Here is an 11,403-nt window from a genome sequence, read left to right as displayed (position 1 = left end):
CGTATATATGTATATATATATATATGTATGTGTGTATGTGTTTGTGTGTCTGTGTTTGTCCCCCCAACATCGCTTGACAACCGATGCTGGTGTGTTTATGTCCCCGTAACTTAGCGGTTCGGCAAAAGAGACCGATAGAATAAGTACTAGGCTTCTAAAGAATAAGTCCTGGGGTCGATTTGCTCGACTAAAGGTGGTGCTCCAGCATGGCCAGTCAAAAGACTGAAACAAGTAAAAGAGTATATATATGTATGTATGTATGCGAATATATATATATATATATATATATTTAGTAAACACACTTCAAATAGCCACAACAGACGGAATAATATCAACGTTTTCTTCGAAGCATTTGATGGAAGTATAAAAATTTGAATAGCATCTGAGTTTAACTCCACTTATTTAATTATATACATATATATAGTTATATATATCATCATCATCATCATCGTCGTCATCGTCGTCTTTTAACATCTGCTTTCCATGCTGCCATGGGTTGGCCAGTTTTGACTGAGGACTGGCAAGCCAGAAGGCTGTACCAGGCTCCAGTTTGATCTGGCAGAGTTTCTACAGCTGGATGCCCTTCCTAACGCCAACCACTCCAAGAGTGTAGTGGGTGCTTTTTACGTGCCACCGGCATGAGGGCCAGTCAGGCGGTACTGTCATTGACCACGCTGAAATGGTGCTTTTTACATGCCACCGGCACAGGAGCCAGTGAGGCAGCACTGGCAATGACCATACTCAAATGTTGTTTTCCATGTGCCACCAGCACAGGAGCCAGTCAGGCAACACTGGCAGTGATCATGCTCGAATAGTGCTTTTTATGTTCCACTGGCATGGGTATCCAATCTGGTGGTACTGTCATCAGCCATGACAATGATTTCACTTGACTCAACAGGTCTTCACAAGCACAGTTTATTGCCCAATGATTGAAAAGTACTCTTAAATGGGATGGTTATACACCACTGGCATATGCCACGGTCATGGTCTCACTTGGCTTGCCGAGTCTTCCAAGTACAACATATCTTTAAAGGTCTTGGTGACTTGTCATTGCCTCGGTGAGGTCCAATGTTCAAAGGTCACGCTTCACCCCCTCATCCCAGGTCTTCTTGGGTCTACATATATATATATATATATATATATAAACAGGTTGGTTATGCTGAAAGTAATTTTCACTTTACTTTTAGTTTCCATCTATATTTTTGAAACCTTGTAAATCTTTTTTATCTGCATTGAAGATTAGTTTTATTTTATTGCTCATAGGAAAGTATATCATTTACTGATATAGCTGATTTTTTTTTACCTTATTTTGTATAACTCATTTTCATTGATTTGCGCATATCTGTAGAACTTATCCTAGAATGCCATCAAGTGCAACAACTTTATGTGTTTTTACTGCACTTAGGACTTATTTTTTCTCTTAGGCTAACAATGCTAACAACTGATAAACTAAGTATGGTCTTTATAATGGGATATTATATCTTTCTACCTAAAAAAAAATAAATGATTTCAGCTGTTTGGACTTATCACCTGGATAGCAAGGGATAATATTGCTATGGTCAAAATTCTTTGTGACAATAGGAGTGGCTGTGTGGAAAGAAGCTTGTTTACCAACCACATGGTTCTGGGTTCAGTTCCTTTGTGTGGCACCTTGGGCAAGCATGTTCTATAGCCTCAGGCTGAGCAAAGCCTTGTGGGTGAATTTGGTAGATGGAAACTGAAAGAAACCCATTGTGTAAGTATGTATTTGTCCCCCCCCCCACCATCACTTGACAACCGATTTTGGTGTGTTTATGTCCTCGTAACCTAGTGGTTCAGCGAAAGAGAACAATAGAATAAGTACTAGGCTTACAAAGAATATGTCCTGGGGTCAATTTCTTTGACTAAAGGTGGTGCTCCAGCATGACCACAGTCAAATGACTGGAACAAATAAAAGAAAATAAAAGGAAAATAGTCAATACTTTTTTAAAGCAGTTAAAAATGTCAAAATGGGCCTCATGGAGGCATGTCAAGTATAACCATAGTTGTGGCAGATATTGGTATCACGCAACTGGCACCCGTGCCAATGGCACATAAAAACACCCATTAAACTCTCAGAGTGATTAGCATTAGGAAGAGCATGCAGCCATAGGAACCATGCCAAATTAGACTGGATACTGGTGCAGCCCTTCAGCTTACCAGCTTTTGTCAAACCATCCAACCCAAGCCAGCATGAACAATGGACATTAAATGATGATAATGATGTGTGTGTGTGTGTGTGTGTGTGTGTATGTGTGTGTGTATGTATGTGTGTAAGCATGTAAGTATGTATGTGTGTGTGCATGTATTTGTGTGTGTGGGGGGTGTATATAAATATATATCGCCTTCAAAATACAGGACCAGATACTGCAACAGCTTGGGCTTCAAGGGCGCACAGCTCTTTAATATCCTCCCAAAATGCCTCAGAGACCTGCATGGTGTGGATGTAAGTGTCTTTAAAACAAAACTGGATCTCTTCCCGTTGTCGGTTCCAGACGAACCTACCCCACGGCAGGAAACACAGCTGAGGGCAGCAGTATCAAACTCCTTCATTGACCAAATGTCACATATTAGAGGAGGTTCCAAATAATGGTGCAGCTCAGTCAATGGTGGTGCTCCAGCATGACTGCAGCTTTGCAGCTGAAACATTTTTAAATAGTTAAAATAGTAAAATAGTATATATATATATATATATATCGTTGGTAAATCATAAATCCAAAAGAGAAGTACACAGCAGAGTAGTTAGATAAAGATAGTTATGGCCAGTCTATGGGGTTACCCAGGGTTTCGCGTCCATAAAGCACTTAGCTTTATACCATGTCTTCAGACCCTAATGGCCAATGGCCAATAACCTTTCGTTTGAGTGGAGAAAGAAAATACCACATGGATAGTTGTTGAACACACAAAGGAGAAGGGTTAAGCACAAAAGATTGTCTCCCTTAGATTGCTATCTGCAGATATCTCCTGAAGTGTAATCAGGGTCTGAAGACTTCTGGCCTGGAATTTAAGATGTTCCCAGATCATGGGGGTTCTTTAATATTCTTGCCCATTCAGTTACGCACAGCTGAATGGGTAAGGATATTAAAGATAAACTTATGGTTCCAGGTATGTCTTTTTACCCATTGCACATTAATCACCACCACCCTTTTTTTTTTTTTAAATGTGTGCAGCCATGTGACCCCTCTACAGTCCAAAGGTTGTTCTGCTCTGGTCCCTTCTGTCATATTTTAACTTCACATCTTTTACAATAAAATCACATAAAACCACATATCTCGGAGATTGTAGTCTCGTAAGCTACATGGTGATCTCACAAGTACTAGTGGTACCAAAAGAAATTAAAAGAAAAGCACCCAGTACATGCTGTGGAGTCGCTGGTGTTAGGAATGCATCCAACCATTAAAAAAATATATCAAAGCAGACAGTGGAGCACAATGCTGTCTTGTTGGTTTCAGCCCAAATGTTCAACCCATGGAACAAAAACATAAAATAATAACAAGAGCACTCAGAGAGGGCAAACCTCCGCCAAGGCAACACCAACGTCTTCTCAACAATTAGCCAGGGATGATTTTTAAAATGAGAATATCTGAAATAAACTCAACTGGCTCTCACAAACAAGAATACTAAAAATGAACTTGACTGCTCTCAAAAATTAAGTTAAAAAACAGGAAAAATAATCTTGAATCTTTGTCCAGTACCAGATCGATCCCAAAATCTAATCAGTTCATGCCAGTCCCGAGGCCAGACATCCCTGAAAGTTTCATCCAAATGTATCCAGTGGTTCTTGAGATACCTTGTCCATGGACATACAAACATGACTGCAAACAATACCTCCGCCTTAGCGAAGGCGGAGGTAATGATGCATTGTATATGTATTGTACATGTGAAAGAGAGATGAATGTAAGAGTGACACCAATGTACAGACAACGTTATTTGTATGCTGCTTTCTGCCATTTGAACTGCATTTTGTCAAGAAGTATACGTTGTTAACACCATACCATTCAACTTTTTGTTACAAAAGACTGGAGTGATTGAAAAGTGTAAATGACAACAGCCATGAATGTAATGCTAATTAGTCTTTTGCAATGTCATTTCTATGGCAGAATCTTTTCTGCCTGTTTTGTGTATCCTCGATAAACTAGATAAACCAGTGAGGTTTGGTTCCCATGGTCATAGACATATGCTCACACACACACACACACACACACACACCCATGTGTACATATATACACATGTATATATAAATAAATATATATATATATATATACACATGTATATATATATATATATATATATATTTAGTTATTCCTGGTGAAGGCCAATTTAAAGGGTTACCCTGGGTTTCTCATCATAAAAGTACCCTTTATCTTCAGACCCTAAGACCTGTTGGCCTATAGCCTCTTTAGAATACGGAGGGGAAACGATACAGATATAAACAATGGGGATCATATCCCTTTGATTTCCTCCTCTATATTTTAAAGAGGCCCATAGGCCAACAGGTGTTAGGGTCCAAAAATATGCCATAAATGTACCCTTTATGGTGAGAAACCCAAGGTGACCCTATAAACTGGCCTTTACCTGTAATAAATATAGACAGCTCTACTTCTTAGAATGTGCTTTTTCTCCCTTTTTATGAGAGGTACACAAAAGTTCTTGGCTTTAAGGATATCATGAAAGGCCAACCCAACATTCAAAAAAACTGAAGGACCACAACAAAAAGTGTGTGAATCTGAGAGGGGAATATGTTGGATAAAATCATAACTGGTGCTCCTGTATTTTCTTTTACCCAGAGCCAGGAACTTTTCAGTACACCTTCGTGTGCGTGTGTGTGTGTGTGTATGTGTGTGCGCGCGCGCGCGTGTATATATATATATATATATATATCATCATTTTACACACACACACACACACATACATTCATACACCTGTATGAGGATTTTTAAGTCAATAATGACTCGAGTGTCATTAACACACTCTTAACAAAAACACCAGCTGAATGGTATCAACAGTGGCAACAGTAGCAGCAATTTTTTTTTTTTTATTATTTATGTTATTTTAACTTCGATTAAACATTCTTGCATACACACCCAGTCTTTAACCTCTTTTGCTTATTTGATTTTATTTTGATATTTACTTTTGTGTGTGTGGGGAGTGCGTGCGAGCATGCGTGTGTGCGTGTGCATGTTTGTGTGTGTGTGTGCATGTGTGTGTGTGCATGCGTATTTTTGTCAGTGTGTGTGTGTGTGTGTGTGTGTGTGTGTTGGTGGGTGTGTCTGTGCATAAATTGTATGTGTCTTTTGTATTTTTATTTCCAAGGTAGAAGATGACTATTATGAAATTTATTTTATCTCAGCATATTACTGGTACTTGTTTTTATCAACACTGATACGATGTAAGTGAATACTTTGGAGAAGAATATAAAAGTTGGAATAATCTGAAAGCTTCTAAACACTTACAACCAATCCCTCTCAGCACACGAATATTCTACTTTTTATCAGAAAGTTGCAAACTAAAAAAGGCCACAATATTCTATCAAACAAAAAGACTTTTTAAAAATGCCACACATTGAGTTGTAGTTACTTCAGAGTAAAAGCTTGACAAGCACAAAGATACAAGAAAGCATGAAAAAGGAAAATATATAAGTTTAAAGAACCTTCAAACAGCCAGGATTTTAGAGTTGAAGAAGCTGACACAGGGAAAATAGAATTGGTAACTTATAAACTAGACAACAACCATGTTTCTTATAAGGTTTCTTGTGGGCTACAAATGAGATCTGCAGATGCTGCAAGATTCCAGCCAGAAGGAAGGTAACATAGTGATGGAAAAGAACACAACGGAACAGCTTGCTCGTGAAATTAAGGTGCAAGTGACTGAGCACTCCACAGACACGTGTACCCCTAACGTAGTTCTCGGGGATATTCAGTGTGACACACAGTGTGACAAGGCTGGCCCATTTGAAATACAGGTACTACTCATTTTTGCCAGATGAGTGGACTGGAGCAATGTGAAAATAAAGTGTCTTGCTCAATGACACAACGCGTCGCCGGGAATTGAACTTACGACCTTACGATCGTGAGCCGAATGCCCTAACCACTCAGCCACGGGCCTTCAGTGATGGAATAGTACAGTGGATATAGCCATCAAGGCTAAGAGATAGGCTTGGAAAGCCCAAAAGAAAAATGTCAACAGAGAATTACATCAAGGAGTTAGAATAGAAGCTAAACACCAGGCATATATACCTGATGTATGTATGTATATATAATAAGGTGTCCAGTCCAACATGACTGGTGCTTGTACACCATCGCCTCAATACTCAAGATATCAGCTATCCTCAGGACCTGTGTGTCTGGATTTTTAACGTCCAGCCAACATTCAGAATGACTGGGAGAACAACGCCTGTCATCGCCACAGATGGAGGAAGCAGGTTAAGGAGGGATCGACACTTTTGAGAGAGCACGTATCCAGCATGAAGAACTTAAGCGAGCTGCACGAAAGTGCACTGCTGGTGTAGTGAATGGTCTGGCAGCATGCTACTCCCAAATAAAACTTCATCACAATATTTGAATTTTATTACCATTTTATTTACAGATTGACGTTAAGATTGTTACTTTACAAAAAGCTGTTAAGCTGAATATCATTAGCTCAGTATGTGAAAATGCATGCTTGGCAAAAGAAGAAAATGTTATGTTTTCATGCTTAGTGACATGTGATCTTTTTTATGCAAGAAGTTGGAATGGCATAACTACCAGTTAACCAAGGAAACCTCTATGAATCCTCTGGCTTGTATTTCCTGTGCATTTCGATTTATAACCATAATTTGGTGTCAAATTGCAAAGAATTTTCCATTAATCTTGCCACCAAACAAATGCATTGGAACAATGATTTGCTGAAATATGGGTCAAGATCACCTGATAAGGACAGTCACTACCAAAAATGGATCCTTGAAATACTGTGGCCTTTTTCCCTGTTACTGAACTGACTGGGTTGTGCTACACCAGCATTGCAAGTATCAATAATTTTAGTATTTAAATTAGTTTGAATCATACATGGTTGATGTGGAGTAACAGGAAATTAGTTTATCTGAGCAAATAACATTTCAAGGGTTAAAAGAGTTGATATATAGAGAACGAGTACGATTGTTGATTATCACTTCCCCCTCAGCAAACCATAAACTTTGTGATACAGTAGTATTAAGAGCACAAGATGCAAAAATAGCAGCCAGTGGTTTGTTTGACATCATGTATCTCAATGTTTGTTACTGACTTTGGACAAAGATTACTTTCCTTCCAAAAGGTATTACAATCAGTATCTAAGGCACTTGCAGCAATTGTAGGTGTTGTTTTGGCAATTATAGACACAGTGGAAGCAAAGTGAGGTATTTCCAATATTTCACTATTCTTTTTGGCAAGAATGGTAGACTTGGCTTGATTGTGTGCTACATATACAGCCAGGTGCAAAAATAGGTAAACAGTAAGTATCACAACAGTGTTATAATACTTACTTCATTATAATTATTAGCTCATTAAATTAGTTAACCTCATTTTGGATAGTTTCAGTGTCATTAATCATATTAATACTTTTATTGTAACTTTTAATTTTTTTTGATAAAAATAAATGAGTACTGTACGTGTTTTTTTTTCTTTCCATAACTGTATACCTACTTTTGCACCACCCTGTATATTAATTGCTGTATTTTTAAGAGATACTGATGAATTAGAGATGACGATGTACCACTAATCATGTAACAACACTTCACAAACTTCCTGAAAGTTTCAATCTTTACTGAGAGTTTGAAATTACTATAGAGACTTGCCAAGAAATTCAGATAAATTTGCAGGCAGACTTTGCTTAAGCACAGGAGCAATAAGCACTAAGAGTGCATGACAAACAGAGTCTCTCAAATACTTTGGACATACCCTAGAATTAGCTGATGGTTTCTGTTACTAAAATGACCTTATTAGGAGTGGAGGAGGGTGTTCCAACTAAATAGTAGCCAGACTAAGAATCAGTTGGAGAAATTTGAAAGAGCTATTTAACTCTGCTGATAACAATGGATTTCTCTTTCAGAATAAAAAACAGATGACGTAATGTTTGTGTATAAAGTTTACATTTTGCCTTAAATATAGGTGATTTGGGAAAGGTAGAAAGAAATGAGCATGCTGTTCTAGGTGTGTAGTGTCAGTATAGATGAACAGCAGAGTACAAATGAACTGAGTGGAAAACTGAATACAGGTGCAGGCACGGCTGTGTGGTAAGAAGTTTGCTTCCCAACCACATGGTTCCAGGTTCAGTCCTACTGTGTGGCGCCTTGGGTATATGTCTTTGACTATAGTCTCCAATTAACCAAAGCTTTGTGAGTGGATTTATTAGACAGAAACTGAAAGAAGCCTGTCTCTCTCACACACATAGATTTATATATATGTATATTATTAAAAACCGTATGATTCAGCTCTTTGCAACTTAAAATTTTGCAGGCCTCTAAGAGAAGCCCGTCTTACCCTGGGTGTATGTCTTTCTATCTACGTTTGTCTCCCACTACTGCCTGACAACCAGTGTTATGTTCCCATAACTTAGCAGTCTGGCAAAAGTGAATGATAGAATATGTACCAGGCTTGGAAACAATAGAAGTACTGGCATCAATTCTCTTGACTAAAATTCAACAATGGCTGCAGTCCAATGACTGAAACAAGTAACAGAGAAAAGAGAAAAGGTATGAGAAATGAAGTCTAGTGTACAAGAGAGAAGACTGTGTGGAGACTGACATGTGATGAAGGTGCAAGGCAGGAGCCAGATAAAGAAATGCAAGCTGTTTAAAGTGAACAAAACATGAGGAAAATGACATTAGATAGATTGGAGAAGTCTGATCACAATATGCCAAGCCTCAGAGGAGATGACAAAGGACTGAGATGATGGTGACATACATTATTAGAAAATATATGCCCATCCAAGCAATTAGAGCAAAATGAATATTTAAAATAGTGTTAGTAATGGAGGTGATGTATGGTATACATATCTACATATGGGTCCCTTGCCCAATATCTGAATCTACTGCTACCCCATGCCAACTTCTCATCCCTCTGTCATTCATTCTCTTTCAACCATTATACTGTGCTGCTAATGTAACTAAAGATGATAGTAGCTCTCTCCTATTCATTGTACTTTTATCAGAACTTTTGTTCCCGAGTGGCTGTAATTAGTGTTTCTGCCTCTTGTTTCAACTTCCTGTCTAGCAGCCAAAGCTAGTGATCCTTACTTCCAACTTGGTCGGTTTGTTGCATGAATGGGCCGTGCAATTCCATTTCTTTTCATTTGTTTCTGTTGCTTTGCTTTCCCTTTGAATTCTTCTTCTGTTTCAGTCACATTTTGGATATCTCTAGATGCCAAAACTATTCATTCTTTACTTTGCACAGGACGACAATGCCACAATATGAACAGTGTCTTTTGTGTTAGTAATTCTCAACCACCTTCCCATCTTGATAGATAAAGTCAGTCAGTCTTACTGAGTGCATTGCTAATAGCGTTTTTGTTCTTATATCCAAGTTCTGTAGCTTGACTTTTGCCCATTTCAGAAAGGGGGACAGAGCATCTCAATACTGGTGTAGAACATGTATTTATGGTTTTAATGATGTTTCCACCATTCACTTCTTGTTTTGAGCCCCTTCCTAATTCTTCTCTTGTACTCTTTAGTGACTTTCTCTCTTGTTTCTCTTTTCCTCATCTTAACATTTTGCAGTACTCCTAGGTATATGTATCCTTCATTATTCCACAATGATCTAATGATGTTCTCTTGTGGTAATCTTATGCCATCAGACTATCTTCCAGTCTCTCTTCCTAATTAATAGCATGCCCTTATCTACCCCAAACTCCATTCCAGTGTCTCTACTGAATATTTTCACTGTTTGGACTAGAGAATCCAGGTTTGTCTCAGCTTTTGTATACTGCTTGATGTCATCCATATAAAGTAGGCGACTTATTCTCATCTTGGATTTGGTAAACTCATAGGAAGGCCAGGGTATTCTCAGTATACTTGTCAGATGGATTAAAACAAATTTGAATCAATAATTTGGTATTGATTTATTCAAGAAACAGTTATGCACTGACATTAAGTATATTAATATTTTTACAAGAAAACTGAACAACACATATAACTGAAACTAGAAGAAATTTTGTAAAATTGTTCAGATCATTAAGATTTAATTTAAAACAAAATTATATAGAATTAACAAAGAATTCAATACTATATTTGTAAACAACTAAATCATAATTAAATTTTTATTTAAAAATAAACATAGATAAAAAAAACACAAGTTCATGGTAAAATGAGATTTGAGAAGATTGAGCTTCATAAAGATGTGTTCCTGCATCGATACTTCTCCCCCTCCTCCTCATTATCATCATCCTGGAATATATATACATATGTAAACTGAGTTTCTTAAGTCACTGTCACCAATGAAGATTTTGTCTTCAGTGTATACAAGGCTTGTCACACATTTACCCACTCGAGATTATATGTTCAACTGTTGTAGAGTTCAATAAGTGAAAGACTAGGGTAACAAATAAAACTTAAAACAAGAGTTTATGACATAAGGACATGCAGAAAACTGTCTCAACAAACTCTCACTCATTCCATTCTGACATGGGAAAAAAATGGAAGTAAAAACAATGATGATGGTTATATACATATTAGCACACACTTGCTATAATAATGAGGTACGTGTGTGCATGCGTGTGTATAATAATGATATACAATAAAAGAACATCAAAGAAGAAAGTTAGCTAACTGCATTTATTGTGTAGTTTATATGTTTCATGTTACACATCCCAATTCACCTGATGTATATATATATATATATATATATATATATATATATAAATTAAAGCCGTAAAAATAAAAACAGAACACAAAGGATTCCGTGGAACACGTGTTTCAAGCTTTATAGTCGTTGCATCATTATATGGGTATATAATTGATAGACAGGATGGTATAACGCTGTCTTCAGCCGCAAATATATTCTTTCCCAAGTATTACATCACAAAGAAGAAGTCACCAAGAAAAAAGAAAAAGAGGGAGAAACATGAGAGATAAAAAGTGAGGGTCCACTTGGTATTTGCGGCTGGTGTTGTTATTTCTTATCACTATCACATTATGTAATATGATATTACTATTATACTATATTACTATTATACAATATTACTATTATACTATATTACTATTATACTATATTACTATTATACTATATTACTATTATACTATATTACTATTATACAATATTACTATTATACTATATTACTATTATACTATATTACTACGGTTGAAGTGTTCCCAATGCTTTGTATTTTGAATTTTAACTTCCAACCCTAGTTTTCCCCTTTATATTTTCTATATAT

This window comes from Octopus bimaculoides, chromosome 16 (genome assembly GCF_001194135.2).
Source record: "Octopus bimaculoides isolate UCB-OBI-ISO-001 chromosome 16, ASM119413v2, whole genome shotgun sequence".
Lineage (NCBI taxonomy): Eukaryota > Metazoa > Mollusca > Cephalopoda > Octopoda > Octopodidae > Octopus > Octopus bimaculoides.
The sequence above is the reverse complement of the archived record's forward strand: the minus strand, read 5'-3'. Positions refer to the sequence as shown.